Source organism: Oncorhynchus masou, chromosome 23 (assembly GCF_036934945.1).
Source record: "Oncorhynchus masou masou isolate Uvic2021 chromosome 23, UVic_Omas_1.1, whole genome shotgun sequence".
Classification (NCBI taxonomy): domain Eukaryota; kingdom Metazoa; phylum Chordata; class Actinopteri; order Salmoniformes; family Salmonidae; genus Oncorhynchus; species Oncorhynchus masou.
Window position 1 is genome coordinate 4169694 of NC_088234.1, and position 12870 is coordinate 4182563.

At 53.1% G+C, this 12870-nt stretch overlaps 1 protein-coding gene and 1 pseudogene across 1 annotated transcript in view; both read left to right on the top strand.

Annotated features, from left to right (window-relative positions):
• Positions 1-11307, top strand: part of LOC135510189 (zinc finger protein 827-like) — a 50794-nt pseudogene extending 39487 nt beyond the window's left edge.
• The window catches only part of LOC135510193 (GRB2-associated-binding protein 1-like), a 378827-nt gene that overhangs the window by 83599 nt on the left and 282358 nt on the right, over positions 1-12870 (top strand). The gene's annotated exons all lie outside the window — the stretch shown is intronic.

Sequence of the window (12870 nt, forward strand, 5' to 3'; positions counted from 1 at the left end):
ACAGCAGTCTAGGTAACTAAATGCTACAGCAGTCTAGGTAACTAAATGCTACAGCAGTCTAGGTAACTAAATGTAGCATGAAATGCTACAGCAGTCTAGGTAACTAAATGTAGCATGAAATGCTACAGCAGTCTAGGTAACTAAATGCTACAGAAGTCTAGGTAACTAAATGCTACAGCAGTCTGGGTAACTAAATGTAGCTGTGAAATGCTACAGCAGTCTAGGTAACTAAATGCTACAGAAGTCTGGGTAACTAAATGTAGCTGTGAAATGCTACAGCAGTCTGGGTAACTAACATTTGGCTCTTGTTTCTCTTCAGAAAAAGTCTGCAAAGCCAACGAGCTGAAAGAAAACAGATCCTTCTCCAGCCCTGTGGCGGAGAAGCTGTTTACACACACGCCCTCTACCCGCCCGAACCAGCGGGACCTTACTCAACCCTCCCCAGACAAACCACGGCACGGTAGGCAAACACTGTCTGTGGGCCCGATGTAGGTAATATGGCACCGTATGGCACTGGTCATTAACAATAAAACCTGTGGGGTTAGAGGTCAAATAACACCCTGTGGGGTTAGAGGTCAAATAACACCCTGTGGGGTTAGAGGTCAAATAACACCCTGTGGGGTTAGAGGTCAAATAACACCCTGTGGGGTTAGAGGTCAAATAACACCCTGTGGGGTTAGAGGTCAAATAACACACTGTGGGGTTAGAGGTCAAATAGCACCCTGTGGGGTTAGAGGTCAAATAACACCCTGTGGGGTTAGAGGTCAAATAGCACCCTGTGGGGTTAGAGGTCAAATAGCACCCTGTGGGGTTAGAGGTCAAATAACACCCTGTGGGGTTAGAGGTCAAATAACACCCCTGTGGGGTTAGAGGTCAAATAGCACCCTGTGGGTTAGAGGTCAAATAGCACCCTGTGGGGTTAGAGGTCAAATAGCACCCTGTGGGGTTAGAGGTCAAATAGCACCCTGTGGGGTTAGAGGTCAAATAGCACCCTGTGGGGTTAGAGGTCAAATAGCACCCCTCCTCCCTCTCTGTCTTACCCCTCCTCCCTCTCTGTCTTACCCCTCCTCCCTCTCTTTCTTACCCCTCCTCCCCCTCTCTGTCTTACCTCTCCACTCCTCCTCTCTGTCTTACCCTCCTCTCTCTGTCTTACCCCCTCCTCCCTCTCTGTCTTACCCCCTCCTCTCTCTGTCTTACCCCTCCTCTCTCTCTATTTCTCCTCTCTCTCCCCTCTACTCTCTCTTTCTCTTTTCTCACCCTCTTTCCTCCCTCTCTCCCAGTAGTCAGTAGGTATAGGTGTCCAGTGTGTTCGTACCAAGCCCAGTGTCAGAGGAGTCTCAACCATCACCTGGCTTCACACACTTCTAAGACACACCACCGGCTTCAACTACTACTACAGGTAACTACTACTACAGGTGACTACTACTACAGGTGACTACTACTACAGGTAACTACTACTACAGGTAACTCACACCACCTGCTTCAACTACTACTACAGGTAACTACTACTACAGGTAACTACTACTACAGGTAACTCACACCACCTACTTCAACTACTTCTACAGGTAACTACTACTACAGGTAACTCACACCGCCTGCTTCAACTACTACTACAGGTAACTACTACTACAGGTAACTCACACCACCTACTTCAACTACTTCTACAGGTAACTACTACTACAGGTAACTCACACCGCCTGCTTCAACTACTACTACAGGTAACTACTACTACAGGTGACTACTACTACAGGTAACTACTACTACAGGTAACTCACACCGCCTGCTTCAACTACTACTACAGGTAACTACTACTACAGGTGACTACTACTACAGGTAACTACTACTACAGGTAACTACTACTGCTGGTAACTACTACTACAGGTGACTACTACTACAGGTAACTACTACAGGTAACTACTACTACATATGACTACTATTACAGGTAACTACTCCAGTTGACTACTACTACAGGTAACTCACACTGCCTGCTTCAACTACTACTACAGGTAACTACTACTACAGGTAACTACTACTGCTGGTAACTACTACTACATATGACTACTATTACAGGTAACTACTACAGTTGACTAGTACTACAGGTAACTCACACTGCCTGCTTCAACTACTACTACAGGTAACTACTACTACAGGTGACTACTACTACAGGTGACTACTACTAGTACAGGTAACTACTACTACAGGTAACTACTACTACTACAGGTAACTCACACACACACTACAATGATCATTGCCCCTCCCCTTTAGGTGTCATGTGTGCGGGTTTGAGCTGGAGGGGTGGAGCCTGTTCCTTGGTCACATGACGGAGCACAGCGAATGGGAGCGCGATGCGTTCACTCTCCGCTGCAGTGTGTGTGATCACTCCACCAGTGAGGAGCGGGCCATGAGGGCTCACGCCAGCTCTCACACACTTGGAGAGGCAGCGAGCCAAGACTACCTACAGACACACCTGTTGGGAGGCCACACCCCCAAAGACTTACCTGATGGTAGAGACAGCCCACAATCTGGAGAGCTCAGGTGAGGGTTAACCACTAACTAACTAACTAACTAACTGACTGACTAACTAACTACATGTTAACTAACTGACTGACTGACAGACTGACTAACTAACTACAGGTTAACTAACTAACTAACTGACAGACTGACTAACTAACTACTGGTTAACTAACCAATGAATTAACTAACCAACTAACTAACTGACCAACTGATTAACTACTGGTTCACTAACTAATGAACTAACTAACTAACTACTGGTTAACTAAGTAACTAACCAACTAACTAACTGGCTGACTGACTACTGGTTAACAAACAAGCAAACTGACTGATAACTGACTGACTACTGATTAACTAACAAACTAACTAGCTGACTGACTGGCTGAGTGTTAACCAGTGTATACTACTGCCTTACCTTACTGCTTTCTCCTCTATCCTAACCGTTTACTACCTCTCCACTCCTCTCCTCCTCTCTCCACTCCTCTCCTCTCCTCCTCTCTCCACTACTCTCCTCCTCTCTCCACTCCTCTCCTCTCCTCCTCTCTCCACTCCTCTCCTCTCCCCCCCTCTCCACTACTCTCCTCCTCTCTCCACTCCTCTCCTCCTCTCTCCCACTCCTCTCCTCCTCCACTCCTCTCCTCCTCTCTCCACTACTCTCCTCCTCTCTCCACTCCTCTCCTCCTCTCTCCACTCCTCTCCTCCTCCCTCCACTCCTCTCCTCCTCTCCACTACTCTCCTCCTCTCTCCACTCCTCTCCCTCTCCTCCCTCTCTCCACTCCTCTCCTCTCCTCCTCCCTCTCCACTACTCTCCTCTCTCCCTCCTCTCCTCCTCTCCACTCCTCTCTCCTCTCCTCCCTCTCCACTACTCTCCTCTCCCTCCTCGCTCCACTACTCTCCCCCTCTCCCTCTCCTCTCCCTTCTCCTCTCCTCACCCCTCCTCTCCTCTCCCTCCTCCTCCTCCCTCTCCTCTCCCTCACCCCTCCTCTCCTCACCCCTCCTCTCCTCTCCCTCCTCCTCTCCTCACCCCTCCTCTCCTCTCTGTCCTCCTCTCCTCTCCTTACCCCACCCCACCTCCCTCCCCTCTCCTCTCCTCACCCCTCTTCTCCTCTCCCTCCTCCTCTCCTCTCCCTCACCCCCTCCTCTCCTCTCCCTCCTCCTCTCCTCTCCTCACCCCTCCTCTCCCTCTCTGTCCTCCTCTCCTCCTCTCCCACTCCCTCTCCTCTCCTCTCCTCCTCTCTCCACTACTCTCCTCTCCTCTCCTCCTCTCTCCACTACTCCCTCTCTCCCTCCTCCCCTCCTCCTCTCCTCACCCTCCCTCTCCTCCCTCCTCCTCTCCTCACCCCTCCTCTCCCTCCTCCTCTCCTCTCCTCTCCTCACCCCTCCCCTCTCCTCCTCTCCTCTCCTCACCCTCTCCTCTCCTCTCTGTCCTCCTCTCCTCTCCCTCACCCCTCCTCTCCTCTCCTCACCCCCCCTCTCCTCTCTGTCCTCCTCTCCTCTCCTCCTCCCCCTCCTCCTCCTCCTCTCCTCTCCTCACCCCTCCTCTCCCTCTCTGTCCTCCTCCCCTCTCCTCACCCCTCCTCTCCTCTCTGTCCTCCTCTCCTCTCCCTCTCCCCTCCTCACCCCCCTCTTCTCCTCTCCTCTCCTCTCCCTCACCCCTCTTCTCCTCCCTCTCCTCCCTCACCCCTCTTCTCCTCTCTCCTCCTCTCCTCACCCCTCCTCCTCTCCTCTCCTCTCCTCACCCCTCTCCCCTCTCCCTCTCCTCACCCCTCCTCTCCTCCTCTCCCTCTCCCTCACCCCCTCCTCTCCCTCCTCTCCCTCTCCCCTCACCCCTCCTCCTCTCCTCTCCTCTCCCCTCACCCCTCTCCTCCTCTCCCCTCTCCCTCACCCCTCCTCTCCTCCTCCCTCTCTCCTCACCCCTCCTCTCCTCCTCTCCCCTCTCTCCTCACCCCTCCTCCTCTCCTCTCCTCTCCTCACCCTCCTCCTCCTCTCCTCTCCTCACCCCTCCTCTCCTCTCCTCTCCCCCACCCCTCTCCTCCTCTCCTCTCCTCACCCCTCCTCTCCTCTCCCTCTCCTCACCCCTCTCCTCCTCTCCCCTCCTCACCCCTCTCCTCCTCTCCTCTCCCACCCCCCCTCCCTCTCCCCCCCTCCTCCCTCTCCTCCTCCCTCCCTCTCCTCACCCCTCCTCACCCCTCCTCTCCCTCCTCTCCCTCTCCTCACCCCTCCTCACCCCTCCTCTCCTCCTCCTCTCCTCTCCTCACCCCTCCCTCACCCCTCCCTCTCTCCTCCTCTCCTCTCCTCTCCCCTCTCCCCACCCCTCCCTCTCCTCTCCCTCACCCCTCCTCCTCTCCTCTCCTCCTCTCCCCTCTCCTCACCCCCTCCTCACCCCTCACCCTCTCCTCCTCCTCTCCTCACCCCTCCTCACCCCTCCTCTCCTCCCTCCCCTCTCCCTCCCCTCACCCTCTCCTCCTCTCCTCTCCCTCACCCCTCTCCTCCTCCCTCCCCTCTCCCTCACCCCTCCTCTCCTCTCCTCACCCCTCCCCTCCTCTCCTCCCTCCTCTCCTCACCCCTCCCCTCACCCCCTCCTCCCTCCTCTCCTCTCCTCACCCCTCCCCACACCCCTCCTCTCCCTCCTCTCCTCTCTCTCCTCACCCCCCTCCCTCTCCTCTCCTCACCCCTCCTCCTCTCCTCTCCTCCCTCTCCCCCCTCACCCCTCCTCCTCTCCTCTCCTCCTCTCCTCCCTCACCCCTCCTCTCCTCCTCTCCTCTCCTCTCCCTCACCCCTCCTCTCCTCTCCTCCTCTCCCTCCTCACCCCTCCTCCCTCACCCCTCCTCTCTCCTCCTCTCTCCCTCTCCTCTCCTCCTCACCCCTCCTCTCCTCCTCTCCTCTCCTCACCCCTCCCTCTCCTCCCTCTCCTCTCCCTCTCCTCCTCTCCCTCCCTCTCCTCCTCTCCTCCCTCTCCTCCTCTCACCCCTCCTCTCCTCCCCTCTCCTCTCCTCCCTCCTCCTCCTCCTCCTCACCCTCCTCCCCTCCTCTCTCCTCCTCTCTCCTCCTCCTCCTCTCCTCTCCTCCTCACCCCTCCTCTCCTCCTCTCCTCCCTCCTCCCCCTCTCCTCACCCTCCCCTCTCCCCTCACCCCTCCTCTCCTCCCCTCTCCCCTCTCCCTCCTCACCCCCTCCCTCTCCTCCTCTCCTCCTCCTCCCCTCCTCTCCTCCTCTCCTCCTCCTCTCCCTCTCCTCACCCCTCCCCTCTCCTCCCTCTCCTCCTCTCCCTCTCCTCCTCCTCTCCTCCTCCTCTCCTCTCCTCACCCCTCCTCTCCTCTCCTCCCTCCTCTCCTCTCCTCACCCCCTCCTCTCCCCCTCCTCTCCTCTCCTCCTCTCCTCTCCCTATCATGTGTTCCTCTGGTTGTCAGTCAACCTCTTTTCTTTCTTCCTCCTTCCGTCTCAGACTTCCTGTTTTGTGGGTTTGGAGTAGAGTACACTGATGTTGTGGTGTAGGTCGTCTAGTGTGTGTTTTGGCCTGTGTTTCTGTGTGTGTGTGTGTGTGTTTCTGTGTGTGTTAGAGCCCGTGTGTGTTAAGGCCCGTGTGTGTGTGTTAGGGCCCGTGTGTGTGTGTTAGGGCCTGTGTGTGTGTGTTAGGGCCCTGTGTGTGTGTGTTAGGCCCTGTGTGTGTGTGTGTGTTGTTAGGGCCCGTGTGTGTGTTAGGGCCCATGTGTGTGTGTTAGGGCCCGTGTGTGTGTGTGTTAGGGCCTGTGTGTGTGTGTGTTAGGGCCCATGTGTGTGTGTTAGGGCCCGTGTGTGTGTGTGTTAGGGCCCGTGTGTGTGTGTGTTAGAGCCTGTGTGTGTGTGTTAGGGCCTGTGTGTGTTAGGGCCTGTGTGTGTTAGGGCCTGTGTGTGTGTGTGTGTGTGTGTGTGTTAGGGCCTGTGTGTGTGTGTGTGTGTTAGGGGCCTGTGTGTGTGTGTGTGTGTGTTAGGCCTGTGTGTGTTAGGGCCTGTGTGTGTTAGGGCCTGTGTGTGTTAGGGCCTGTGTGTGTGTGTGTGTGTGTGTGTGTTAGGGCCTGTGTGGTGTGTTAGGGCCTGTGTGTGTGTGTTAGGGCCTGTGTGTGTGTTAGGGCCTGTGTGTGTTAGGGCCTATGTGTGTGTTAGGGCCTGTGTGTGTGTGTGTGTGTGTGTGTGTGTGTGTGTGTGTGTGTGTTAGTGTGTGTGTGTGTGTGTGTGTGTGTGTGTGTGTGTGTGTGGGTGTGGGTGTTAGAGCCTGTGTTAGGGCCTGTGTGTGTGTGTGTGTGTGTGTGTGTGTGTGTGTGTGTGTGTGTGTGTGTGTGTGTGTGTGTGTGTGTGTGTGTGTGTGTGTGTTAGAGCCTGTGTTAGGGCCTGTGTGTGTGTGTGTGTGTGTGTGTAGTGGGTGTGTGTGTGTGTGTGTGTGTGGGTGTTAGAGCCTGTGTTAGGGCCTGTGTGTGTTAGGGCCTGTGTGTGTGTGTGTGTGTGTGTTAGGGCCTGTGTGTGTGTGTGTTAGGGTGTGTGTGTGTGTGTGTGTGTGTGTGTGGCCTGTGTGTGTTAGGGCCTGTGTGTGTGGGTGTGTGTTAAGGCCTGTGTGTGTTAGGCCTGTGTGTGTTAGGGCCTGTGTGTGTTAGTGTGTGTGTTAGGGCCTGTGTGTGTGTGTGTGTAGGGCCTGTGTGGTGTGTGTGTGTGTGTGTGTTAGGGTGTGTGTTAGGGCCTGTGTGTGTTAGTGTGTGTGTTAGGGCCTGTGTGTGTGTGTTAGGGCCTGTGTGTGTTAGGGTGTCTCCCTGTGTGTGTGTTAGGGCCTGTGTGTGTGTGTGTTAGGGCCTGTGTGTGTGTTAGGGCCTGTGTGTGTGTTAGGGCCTGTGTGTGTGTGTGTAGGGCCTGTGTGTGTGTAGGCCTGTGTGTGTTAGGGCCTGTGTGTGTGTTAGGGTCCCTGTGTGTGTGTTAGGCCTGTGTGTGTTAGGGCCTGTGTGTGTTAGGGCCTGTGTGTGTGTTAGGGCCTGTGTGTGTTAGGGCCTGTGTGTGGGGCCTTAGGGCCTGCCTGTGTGTGTTAGGGCCCCTGTGTGTGTTAGGGCCCCTGTGTGTGTTAGGGCCTGTGTTAGGGCCTGTGTGTGTGTGTGTGTGTGTGTTAGGGCCCCTGTGTGTGTGTCTTCTATCTGAGGTAGTGGTTCTGTTCTGCAGGGTGTATGAAGGGCTGTGGGCCACAGTACTGATGGGAGGGGCTATTTAAATGTAAGTGACATCATCATCATCCTATCTTTTTCATCACAGTCACCCCTTTCCTCCCTCTGCTCTCCTCCCTCTGCTCTCCTCCCTCTGCTCTCCTCCCTCTGCTCTCCTCCCTCTGCTCTCCTCCCTCTGCTCTCCTCCCTTCCCTCTCCTCTCCTCCCTCTGCTCTCCTCCCTCTGCTCTCCTCCCTTCCCTCTGCTCTCCTCCCTCTGCTCTCCTCCCTCTGCTCTGCTCTCCTCCCTCTGCTCTCCCTCCCTCTGCTCTGCTCTCCTCCCTCTGCTCTCCTCCCTTCCCTCTCCTCCCTTCCCTCTGCTCTCCTCCCTTCCCTCTGCTCTCCTCCCTCTCCTCTCCTCCCTTCCCTCTGCTCTCCTCTCCTCCCTCTGCTCTCCTCCCTTCCCTCTGCTCTCCTCCCTTCCCTCTGCTCTCCTCCCTTTGGTCTCCTCTCCTCCCTCTGGTCTCCTCCCTTCCCTCTGCTCTCCTCCCTCTGCTCTCCTCCCTCTGCTCTCCTCCCTTCCCTCTCCTCTCCTCCCTCTGCTCTCCTCTCCTCCCTCTGCTCTCCTCCCTTCCCTCTGCTCTCCTCCCTCTGCTCTCCTCCCTCTGCTCTCCTCCCTTCCCTCTGCTCTCCTCCCTTCCCTCTGCTCTCCTCCCTTCCCTCTGCTCTCCTCCCTCTGCTCTCCCCTCCTCCCTCTGCTCTCCTCCCTTCCCTCTGCTCCCTCTCCTCCCTCTGCTCTCCCTCTGCTCTCCTCCCTTCCCTCTGCTCTCCTCCCTCTGCTCTCCTCCCTCTGCTCTCCTCCCTTCCCTCTCCTCTCCTCCCTCTGCTCTCCTCTCCTCTCTCTGCTCTCCTCCCTTCCCTCTGCTCTCCTCCCCTCCCTCTGCTCTCCTCCCCCTCTGCTCTCCTCCTTCCCTCTGCTCTCCTCCCCTCCCTCTGCTCTCCTCTCCTTCCTCTGCTGTCCCTCCCTCTGTAGTAGGTTAGCTGTTCTCTCTGACCTCTCTCCCTCCCTCTGTAGTAGGTTAGCTGTTCTCTCTGACCTCTCTCCTCCCTCTGTAGTAGGTTAGCTGTTCTCTCTAACCTCTCTCCCTCCCTCTGTGGTAGGTTAGCTGTTCTCGCTAACCTCTCTCCCTCCCTCTGTAGTAGGTTAGCTGTTCTCTCTAACCTCTCTCCCTCCCTCTGTAGTAGGTTAGCTGTTCTCTCCAACCTCCCTCCCTCTGTAGTAGGTTAGCTGTTCTCTCTAACCTCTCTCCCTCCCTCTGTGGTAGGTTAGCTGTTCTCGCTAACCTCTCTCCCTCCCTCTGTAGTAGGTTAGCTGTTCTCTCTAACCTCTCTCCCTCTGTAGTAGGTTAGCTGTTCTCTCTAACCTCTCTCCCTCCCTCTGTAGTAGGTTAGTTGTTCTCTCTAACCTCTCTCCCTCTGTAGTAGGTTAGCTGTTCTCGCTAACCTCTCTCCTCCCCTCTGTAGTAGGTTAGCTGTTCTCTCTAACCTCTCTCCCTCTGTAGTAGGTTAGATGTTCTCTCTAACCTCTCTCCTCCCTCTGCAGTTTATTAATACAAACTGTGAATGCTTGTGTTTGTCTTTGTGTGTGTGTGTGTCTTTGTGTGTGTGTGTGTGTGTGTCTTTGTGTGCGTGTGTGTGTTCTATGTGTGTGTTAATGTGTGTTCTCTTACCTTGTTTTTTTGAACCCCAGGTGCCCTCTCTGTTCGTTCTCCACCAGTCGGCCGGTCTCCATGGTAACACACATGCGCTCGTCGCACTCAACGACGGATCAGCACCGTTGCCGCATCTGCCAAAGGTCGTTTTCACGGCAACCGGAGCTCCAGGCCCACGTCAGGTGTCATCGTCAGGGCAACCAGTACCGCTGCGAGAGGTGTGGCCACCTGGCCCGAACAGCCAATAAGCTGATAGAACACGTGCGTGTGCACACGGGGAGCGACCTTTCACCTGCGACCTCTGCCCTTACAGCGCCAAACGTCGAGACAGCCTCCGTCTGCACTGCAGACTCAAACACCCCGAACACACACCCTCACACGGACACACACACACACCCTCACACAGACACACACACACACCCTCACACGGACACACACACACACCCTCACACGGACACACACACACACCCTCACACGGACACACACACACACCCTCACACGGACACACCCACACACCCTCACACGGACACACACACACACCCTCCTGGTTTAGGGGTCAGACCTTTTTCTCGTCCCCCTCACCACCCTGCTCTCCCTCAGACCCCTCTCTAGCCCCAGACCCTCCTCTCCCTCCCGCTCTTCCTCTCCTTCACCCAAACTCTCTTTCCTAGCCTACCTAGGTCTGACAGAGCCAACCTAATCAACCTCCCTCCTCCTCTACCCCTTTTCTCCTCTTCATCTCTACCTCTCTTCTCCTCCCTCCTCTACCCCTTTCTCCTCTTCGTCTCTACCTCTCTTCTCCTCCCTCCTCTACCCCTTTCTCCTCTTCATCTCTACCTCTCTTCTCCTCCATCCCTCCTCTACCTCTCTTCTCCTCCCTCCTCTACCCCTTTTCTCATCTTCGTCTCTACCTCTCTTCTCCTCCATCCCTCCTCTACCTCTCTTCTCCTCCCTCCTCTACCCCTTTTCTCATCTTCGTCTCTACCTCTCTTCTCCTCCATCCCTCCTCTACCTCTCTTCTCCTCCCTCCTCTACCCCTTTTCTCCTCTTCTTCTCTACCTCTCTTCTCCTCCCTCCTCATCTACCTCTCTTCTCCTCCCTCCTATACCCTTTTCTCCTCTTCTTCTCTACCTCTCTTCTCCTCCCTCCCTCCTCTACCTCTCTTCTCCTCCCTCCTATACCCTTTTCTCCTCTTCTTCTCTACCTCTCTTCTCCTCCCTCCCTCCTCTACCTCTCTTCTCCTCCTCCTCCTCTCCCAACAGTCACACAGGGCTAATGTAATATGTCCTCAGGACGATAAAGACTGAACTAAATGCAGGATGTCAAAACTAAAACAATAAGGTCTAATATTGTGCGTGTGTATATATTTATATACACTATTACTGAACATAGTCAATAAGGCTCTGCACCCCTGCACTAGTTATATATTACAACTTCCTCTATGCTTCGCAAACATTATTGTGATTTTTATAAGGCATCCCCAAATGGCACCCTTTGTTGTGCACTACTTTTAGCCAAGGCTCATAGGGCGCTGGTCCAAAGTAGTGCACTACATAGGGAAAAAGGGCGCCATTTTGGGACGTATCCTTTTATTACATGTATAAATGTCTGCCTTGTCCGTTGGTATATCCGAACTCTACTGGCTCTTGATTGGCTTATAGATTATGTTGTTTTTATGTATAATGACACCGTAGACTAGAATATACTATAATATATATGAATATACTTCTCAGTTCTTCTTTTGGCATCCGGTCAGAATGTTTGGTTTGTCTAAATGTTTTTTTTATACAGTATTTCATTATCCTTGTAAAAGAAAAGGCTAAACAGGGTTTGCTGTTTGGAATAAGGCTACAGTTTGTCAGCCAGCTCTCAATGTCTACAAATAATGTATCATAAAAATAAAAATAAAAAGTTTTGTTTAATTGCAACGTTTGTCTCACTTGACGCACACTGTTTGATCGGCCTCCACGGGACATTCGTATCCTAGGTTACTGCTTCTCTCTTCCGCCCGCCCGTTGTCTCTTCCGCCCGTTTTCTCTTCCGCCCGTTCTCTCTTCTGCCCGCCCGTTTTCTCTTCCGCCCGTTCTCTCTTCAGCCCGCCCGTTTTCTCTTCCGCCCGTTCTCTCTTCAGCCCGCCCGTTTTCTCTTCCGCCCGTTTTCTCTTCCGCCCGTTCTCCTAACATTCTATTAGGATGACGTCGATGTCTCCACGGTAGCTGAACAGGGTCTCTGATGCGACTCCCAAGTCAGTTCATCCGAGGTTTTAGCTGACCGGAGTACGTCGGTCGGGCTGTTCTCATGGTTACCAAAGGATTCAACCATTAATTCATACAGTTGTTGTGCTCCTCGCCTGAGAGGAGGGAAGTTCAATATGTAACTAGATGTAGTAGGCTAATGTTAACTAGCTGGCCTGAGAGGAGAAGTTAAATATGTAACTAGATGTAGTAGGCTAATGTTAACTAGCTGGCCTGAGAGGAGGGAAGTTCAATATCTAACTAGATGTAGTAGGCTAATGTTAACTAGCTGGCCTGAGAGGAGGGAAGTTCAATATGTAACTAGATGTAGTAGGCTAATGTTAACTAGCTGGCCTGAGAGGAGGGAAGTTCAATATGTAACTAGATGTAGTAGGCTAATGTTAACTAGCTGGCCTGAGAGGAGGGAAGTTCAACATGTAACTAGATGTAGTAGGCTAATGTTAACTAGCTGGCCTGAGAGGAGGGAAGTTCAATATGTAACTAGATGTAGTAGGCTAATGTTAACTAGCTGGCCTGAGAGGAGGGAAGTTCAATATGTAACTAGATGTAGTAGGCTAATGTTAACTAGCTGGCCTGAGAGGAGGGAAGTTCAATATGTAACTAGATGTAGTAGGCTAATGTTAACTAGCTGGCCTGAGAGGAGGGAAGTTCAATATGTAACTAGATGTAGTAGGCTAATGTTAACTAGCTGGCCTGAGAGGAGGGAAGTTCAATATGTAACTAGATGTAGTAGGCTAATGTTAACTAGCTGGCCTGAGAGGAGGGAAGTTCAATATGTAACTAGATGTAGTAGGCTAATGTTAACTAGCTGGCCTGAGAGGAGGGAAGTTCAATATGTAACTAGATGTAGTAGGCTAATGTTAACTAGCTGGCCTGAGAGGAGGGAAGTTCAATATGTAACTAGATGTAGTAGGCTAATGTTAACTAGCTGGCCTGAGAGGAGAAGTTCAATATGTAACTAGATGTAGTAGGCTAATGTTAACTAGCTGGCCCGAGAGGAGGGAAGTTCAATATGTAACTAGATGTAGTAGGCTAATGTTAACTAGCTGGCCTGAGACGAGGGAAGTTCAATATGTAACTAGATGTAGTAGGCTAATGTTAACTAGCTGGCCTGAGAGGAGGGAAGTTCAATATGTAACTAGATGTAGTAGGCTAATGTTAACTAGCTGGCCTGAGAGGAGGGAAGTTCAATATGTAACTAGATGTAGTAGGCTAATGTTAACTAGCTGGCCTGAG